The sequence below is a fragment of the Sceloporus undulatus genome, chromosome 3 (assembly GCF_019175285.1).
Source record: "Sceloporus undulatus isolate JIND9_A2432 ecotype Alabama chromosome 3, SceUnd_v1.1, whole genome shotgun sequence".
Taxonomy (NCBI): domain Eukaryota; kingdom Metazoa; phylum Chordata; class Lepidosauria; order Squamata; family Phrynosomatidae; genus Sceloporus; species Sceloporus undulatus.
The window spans coordinates 188779029-188787611 of NC_056524.1; positions in this window are offsets into that span (position 1 = coordinate 188779029).

Consider the following 8583-nt stretch of genomic DNA (forward strand, 5'->3'; position numbering starts at 1 on the left):
AGAATGGTAGCATATCACCCTAAGTATTTGTGTTTCTGTATGTATGTTTAGTATGGAGGAAGATTGAACTCCCCACCTGCAGCCTATATTGATGCGGACCAGTAATACTTGCCAGGACTCAGTTTTTCATCCCTGACCTCCCACCACAGGCTTCCACCCTTCAGTGTGCCAAAATGCATCTATTTTCCTCTGTTTTTCCTCCAAGATCTCAATGAAAATGATGCTGCACCACTCCTTGTCACCATTTTGAGGTGAAAATGAAGGGTGACTAAGACATATGAGAGAAGTAGGAATTTGAAGTGATTGTAGAGCATAGAGGGCTTTTCCACATTTAGACATATTTAGGCTGGTTTGGGCACAAAGATCGCCCAGAAATTGTACTAAATGTTGTTAAGGGTGTGTGTGGCTTAGAGACTGGTGTCAGTATTTTCAGGTCACAAAAGTGGGGCCAAAGGATCACATGCAGCCCATAGGCCAACTTTCTCGGATACTGAGCTACAACAATAACTAATTAACTGAGCTATAACACTAATTTTTACAGCTAATTATCTGAAACCACTGATAATCTGTTTTAACTCCAAGAGGTGCCATGCAGTACCTACTTGAATACCCCTAGCAATTACTACAGCTTGCTGTTGTAGTTACCCTGTGCACCTGTAAAGGCTTTCTACTGTTCCAGCAGAATACTCTCTACGAAAATCCCAGCATTGTGCTAGAGATGTGTAAAACTCAGGTTCACATCCCTACACAGTTACAAAGCTCAGTGAAGGCCATGAGCCAAATCTATCTTACATAATACTGTGTTCAATTCCTTGGCAGATGGAGATTTGATACACATGTCACTCATGTTTGAAATCTCCACAGTATGAATCATTGGCACACCAATGTTTGACTCCATAGAAGCTAAGTAATTTTTGTTCCACTTTGAACATTAGAGTAGTTTCTTGGAAAGCAATATGTTATGGATTTGGCTCAGTACATTTAAGAAGATCTCTCTGTAACAAAACCAAAATTTCATTTTCCCTAGTTTAATCTGATAGGAAAGTATAGAAATCCATTCTGAGGGTGGGGCTGAGGGGAGAATACCACCAAGGCCAGTCCTTGAACTTGGATCTCTTGCCCTCTCAGAGGGCCTACATGCAAATAGGAATATAAATCACAGAGGAAGTGCCAAGCACTTTAAAGAACTATTTTTGAAATATGAGATTCCATTTTAAACAACTTTTCATCTGTCAAGATCTTGTTTAAAACTCTACCTGACCAGTTAAAGAGTCATGTAGGAAAAATGAAGAGAACATGTGTTCTGTGTATTTGCGCTGAGTGTGTCATAATGCTGCCATATTAGTAAATTTCATGCCAGCTGTACAGTATTTCATAATTAATGCTCATCTCAAGAAAGTAAGTCAAATAAAATTAGCTAATTTCAGATTTACTATAAAAAGAAACACATTTCTGCTATACAAGCATCTTGGAAGATTATTTATATTGAAAGGCATCCTGAGGCCAAACTGTTAAGTGGGGATAATGGATATAAACCACCTAAGGCATGTAGGTGACTCATTAATGAATTACTTGTAAAACAAAGTCAGATGTTCCACTCAGGTAGAAACTAAGTCTGAGTTATGTGCTATTAAGAGTTGAAGAAACTGCAGAAGGGTCATAGCACATCTCCTCCAAACAGCAGACTAAAATACTGCCTGACAATGTGCCTTCCTTTAGGGTTGTTCAGCTGCCCTTCAGTGTTGGCACAGTTTATTTTAACTATGCAGTTTTAAACATCTGAATTTGATAATCTTTCACATTTTTAGCTTTTTAAAAGGATACTTTACTATGATTGTCTAATCATACCACTATTAGAATTTCTTAGATTGCGAATATAAAGGATCAAATTCATCCATCCATTCATATATGCTCTCTGAAAGTGTATTCAAAAACATCAATAAATTTATACTGAATATGAAGAATTAAAAAGTCATGTTTGTTAATGTAATTCAGAAATAAATTTTCTTATTCTTGAACATCCTTGCTGCAGTCAAAGGAATATATTTTGACAATGATTACAACAAGCAGGAAGAATATCAGAACAGATAACAAGGAGGTAGTTTCTCCAACCTAGAGACATTCTGAGTAGTAAAATAAGGACTATGATCCTCCCATACATTCCTTCTTTCTCATTTAAAATAGTCTCCCCATCTTCCTGCAGGATAAGTGAGTGAAGAGCTGAAATGTACTTTTTGGACTGCAAATCTCACTAGTCCCCTGCCATCACAGTCATTGGTTATGCTGTCTGGGGGATTCTGGGAGTTATAATTTAAAAAATAAAATCCGCAAGGTCTGCACATTCCAAATGGTCCTGGGCATCTCTGTTGAAATTAATGCCCAAAACAGATGGGCAAGAAAAAGCAGTTTCTGGCCACTTTGGGGGCAGGGTATACACATGATGCATGCCTCGAAAGTGCATGGGGAGCATGCCAAGAGCACTCAAATGCAGAAGAGAAGGCACAAAAAGGAGCGATGAAAAGCTACCCCTGCTGCAGTTGGATTGGAGACCGCAGTGGCTGCCCAGTTCGGGACCAGGCCCATGCGGTCACTGCAGTCCTGCACTGATCAAGGCTGACCGGAGCTGGAGCTGCCAGTATGCATGACCCCCTAAGTCACATTCCCAGAGCATCTGACAGTACACTAGAAGTAATCTGTGTTCAGGTTCATATAAGACAGGCAGCTTTAAAATGTTGGCCTCCAATGTTGACGAGAATGGTCTCAACTACAGGAAGGAGGCTCAGTGGAATAACTATAAGTAACAAAGTAAGTGGCACTGGGATTTCTACCATAATTAAATACATTATAGACAAGGGTTTCCCTGTTGCACACAGAGTATGTTGGTTCTTCTTCCTCTTCTGAAAGATCCACTTACATGATCAATCACAATATCCCTTAGGTCAGAAGCAATTCCAAACCACAGATGAGCACTGAATAGATTTTAGACAGCTGGCAATTGAGTTTCTGAGAACAGATCAGACCAAATGTTTTGCCAAGGGCCAGTCAACAGTAGAGGCTTGCCAATAGCAGGTCCTGAATGAATGCCAGTGCCCAAAGAGTTATAAGAAAAAAATCTGTTTTCTAAATTAAGGACACTTGCAAATGGACAAATTCAAAGACACCAAGGGCAATCATTATTGGTTGATGTTCCTGTCTGATCCTCTGTTGTTATTTGCTTGATGTTTCTCTGTTGATGGAACAAACTGGCTTTTAAGAATCTTTGAAGCATCTTGTCCTGCTCCCCTCATGGGTGGGAAGAGCAGTCTGGTTGTGGGGTATGTTCAGAATAGCTGAGTGAAGAAGAGAGCTGCTAAAATTAGTGGAATATAGTAATATAGGAGATTGCTACATGCAGCTTTTAATCCATGATTACACCACGAAAAAGTGGTTTTGGTGAGACTTATTCACACTGCCACCTCTGACCTGTAACTGCTCTGACCCCCATCTGTAGCTCCTGTATCACTTTTCATTGACAGAGGAAACTCATCAAGGACCTTGCAATCACGCAGGTCTCCAGATTTGTAACATCACTGCTATGGCAGTTGCACGACTGACAGCCCCCTCCTGTCCCCTTGTTCTCCCTCCATCTTGCTAGCTTATTCCTAAGCAACCTGATTCTGTTTCTAGTCCTTTTTTTAAAAAAAAATTAAATCGCAGTGCTTCACAGTAGCAGTGGAAAAAACAAATATAAAAAACTGAAAGGCATGCGGGTTAGGGCATAAGGCAGGGGAAAGGGTTTAAGGGAGAATCAGGAAAAGAGCATGATGACAACAGCAGCCCCAGTGACATGATCTCAAAGACATGTGATACTGGCTGCTCTGAATAGGGTATGTCCCTTTTTTTCCTTTTCATTTTTACTGACACAATTGCTGTGAGTAAAGTCCCTAGTCAAATGATACCTCAACCATCAAGTAACCATTAGGAATACGAAAAGGTACTTTTGAAAATTAAAAACATATTTCTCAAGTGTTGAGAAAGCCTGATAAGAAGAATCGTGGACTGATGTGAACCTTCACAGTTCAGGACTTATTCTACACACATTTGCATGGGTTGATTTGGGCAGAAAACAGTATTTTTTGTTTTTTGTAGAAATATTATTTTACATATGCTTCCTTTACAGAAAGTGGTGTTGGCTACTCAAAATAATTACATGTGAATTTTGCACAGAATAAGGATTTTATCACACGCAGGGCAAAACGTGGTCGAAACATTATCAAAATGTTGCGGAAGCGCCAGGGATGTGATCATGCCTAGTGCTTCTAAAATGTAATTGAGGCTTTCCGCTATAGAATCGTTCATGGGGAAGCCAGGAGGAGCCATTTTCTGTATAACTGGATATGCTGTTATTCAGAAAATGGCTTCCCAGCAAATGATTCCATGATGGGAACATAGCAGGAAGTCTCAATTACACTTTAGAAATGCCATTTTCTCCATATTCTATCCTGACAGTGACTTCTTGTTCAGATTATACGTCATGCAATACAACAATCAAATGTTGTGGCACTCCCAGTTTTTTTACACCGATTTTCATGATCTATATAGACAAAGGCTTGGAAAAGGTTCTTTTGTTAAAACTCCCAGAATGTCTCAGCTAGCATGGGAAACGGTAAGTGTTCTAGCCCATTAAAAAAAACCCTCAAGGTGACCATTAAGAAAAATATTTTGGGATAAAGATTATTTTAATAAAGTCTCATATTTCTCACAGTCTCCACTGAACCCATTTTTTTAATGTGATAGAAAGATTTGGTATAGAATCTATTTAAACATTTGAATATTTATAGAAATGTCAACAATAGCACCACTAAACATACACCTACATTGACAAAGCAATCTTTCACAGCCTATCTAACTTTGTATTTAAAAAAACAAGAGTGATTTGAAAGACTCTCAGGATTTCAAATGTATTAAAAGCAAATTGTAAAAAAAGCCTTATGCCCTAACCCACATGCCTTTCCATAACTACATTTTTAAAAACCCTTTGGCAACATTCAGATCTAAAATTCTGAGGAAATAAAATTTATGGCAGATGCACATTTTCCATTCATGTACTGAGCACTCACTGCAGTGTTATTCATAAGCGATGTTGTTCAGAGGCTGATTTCCCATTACAGTGTTTTAGTCTTTAGAGAATGGAGCTATGTGCAGAAGTAGACCCTCTGCTTCCACTACTATCAAATCACAAATGAATTAATTTGCTTGCTGACCAAGTGATTTGCCTTATCAAAGTGCAAGTTTGCAAGATATATATTCTGTTATTTCAGACTGCATTCCTGACAACTTAGATTATGAATGTTTAGCATTCGCCCTTTGATATTTTGAACACTAACTATAGAACAGCTGTCAGTGGAGAGACATTTCTTATTAAATCTTGAACTATACCAAGCAAAGCAGTTATAGAACTTTATATTATATTATTACCATTAAGTCTAGTGCAACACCGTGGAACAAAATTACTAAGTACCTAATGTATCTCGATGGGTTAAACTATCTATATGCATTTATTGCATATTTATGAAGACTGTGGACAGGGGTGGAAAATTGTAAAAACTAAAAGTATACAACAGAATACTTATGCTTTGGCCATGAAGTAGAAGTAGAAGTTTTCCCCTCAAAACTGGACTAGTTAAGTGCCTTAAGACAGCCATCACCTACAGATAGGAGAGCTCTGGGATGCATTTGGAATTCTTCCATCACAAAGTCTTCTTCATTCATCTCAATAGAAGGAACCTATTTTACTAGAGAAAAAGGACCACCTTCAAGTACAAGTAGTTTATGCTAGTGCATACATGAAATCTTAGGCTGAGGCAGTTAGATCAAAATGTGGAAACAATATTACATTCGTTCAATACTGTGATTGTGAAACATATCCAAGCCCCCTGTTTTGGGGTTATCCACCCAGTGTTGCATAATTGGATAAAATTACTTGGTATCTGAAAGAATTGTGTTTTGGACTGTCTGCACAACAGTGAGACAAAGTCATTTGTAGATGCTAAACATGTTATTCTGTTTTATAATGTGTTGCCAGGCATATTAACCCAATGAGCCATGACTGTAAAGGTAGACTATGGAATGAAGTTAGCACTCAGTGATGCTTTTGATGATCATGTATATGGTTGAGTTGCATAGAAGTTGGGGGGGGGGAGAGATCCAGGAACAAGACTTAGCTGAAATGCTAATCAGTGAAATAAAACTACTTTTCTGGGCAAGCCATTTTTTAAAGCTTGCTTAAGGTCCAAAACAAACTGCAGAAATAATCCAGTTTGAGACCACTCTAACTGCCTTGGCTCAATGCTAGGGAATTCTGGGAGCTATAGTTTTCTGAGACATTTAGCTGTCTCTGTCAAAGAGAGCTCTGGTGCATCAATAAACTACAGTTCCCAGGATTCCCTAGCACTGAGCCGGGGCAGTTAAAGCGGTCTCAAACTGGATTATTTCTGCAATGTGTTTTGGGCCTATTGCACTTGATGTAGTTACAAAATACCTTTCAACCTCACATGCTACATCATTTAAAGTTCTTTTATAATGACACAAATGTAAACCTCACAATACAAAACAGGATTCTTTTTCTCCATATTAGTATTCAAGTTTCATCGAAGAAAAATGTTTCTTTTAGAGATTTTATTGTATCTTTTTTTTCATTTTTAGTCTAATTCCAGATGTTTCTCATGATATCAAAGTACCCCTTTTGATGTCATGGCTATTGAATGCTGTTCCATTATGTTATAAAATTATCTGATTGGCATGAACATCCATAAGTTTTTCTGAAGGTATTTTAAAAATTATGTTTTCTATACCTCCTTCATCTCAGAATTTCCTAATTTACAATGATATCTAGGGCTTGTAATGAAGATCCTTACACTATTTCACCATCAGTACTAGTATTCCTCAACCTAGGACTTTATCATGCCAGTCTGCTGTCATGTCACAATCACACTAGTTTAAGACAGGAAACATACTGATTTGGCATCATATCACACTTTTCCCCATGATAGTGTGTTGATGATACATGGTCATCTGATCTATTTTCTGTACTGCCAAACACCCCCTTAAGGAGGAAAGGTGGGGATGAGACCCCTGGTGGCACAGTGGTTAAATGTCTGTACTGCAAGCCACAAGATTGTAAGTTCAATCCCATGGGCTCCAAGGTCCACTCAGCCTTTTGTAAGTTGGTAAAATGAATACCCACCTTGTTGGGGTCAGTTAGTTTACACATTGTAAACTACTTAGGGAGTGTTTAAGTGTGCTGATAAGCAGAATAGAAATGTACTTGATATTACTATTGCTAATGAGTGATCACAGTTGCCAGTCACCCCCCAAAGCCAGCTGCTGTGTGAATGTACACCCAGCAGCTGGCTTAAGGAAGGGGTTGATGACTATGATCACTGCTCCTCCCCACTCCCAAAGCATGAGGCTCCTGAACTGGACACAAAATTCTAGATGATGTCTGACCAAAGCAGAATGGAGTGACACTACTACTTCCCTTGATCTTGTCATTGTACCCCTGTTGAAGCCCAGCACTGCATTAACTTTTTTGGTTGTTGCACTACACTGGTGTCTCATGTTTGCCTTGTGGTCTACAAAGACGTTTAGATCCCTTATTCACTCAAACCTTTCAAGCATGGTGTCACACATCCTATATTTCTGCATTTTGTTTTTCCTGGCTATAAGTAAGACCTTACATTTATCCCTGTTGGAATTCATTTTGCTAGTTTTATCCCAGCTCCCCAATCTGTCAAAATAATTTTGAAATCTGTCCCTGTTGTCTGAGGATACCAGCTACCCTTCTGAGGCCTAGTGAGTTGACCCTGCTTTGGAAACATTCCAAACCCATTGGATTACTTCTGGAACCTATGAGGTTTGCTAGTTCCTAATCACAGTGGTTTGCCAGTTCCAATAAATGTCACAAATAAATACAGTTCATTCTACTAACAGATTATGATTACACAGACTGACTAGCTAAATCCTCCATCCATCAGCCTATGGACTTCCATTGCGTTAAGCAGGAATTACCACACTGTGCAATTTCTTTTCATGCCTAACTCATCCCATTCCCAGCCATGCATTTCAGGTTTCTAACAATCTCAGTATTTCTTCCAATCTGGGGCTGGTTCAAGATGCAAAGGAAATATACCACTTACTATGTTCTATGACTTGACTTGCTCTCTATGGATGAATTAGAGAACTTAATTTGTCCAAGCTAAACTACAAGCATATTTCATTCCACAGTTGATGCCACAGTTCAGCTTTATTTTCTATATGTGTGTAAGGAACCTAAAAGTCATTCACAGATAGGGTTGCCATAAGTCAGGACCTCCAAACTGGGACAAATGTAGGGCAAATGTAGGACCACATTTTCAAATGTAGGACACGTTTTTTAAAAATGGAGGACACATGAAAAATTTGATAATTTTTAAAAATGTTAATATAAATGCATGTTTCTTCGGCTGCTCAAAATGGAGGACATTTTGGCATTATTCCTAGACAGATGGCAGAAATGTACTTCTCTTTCTGGCCAAATACCTCCCTGCCCAATTCTACAACTAC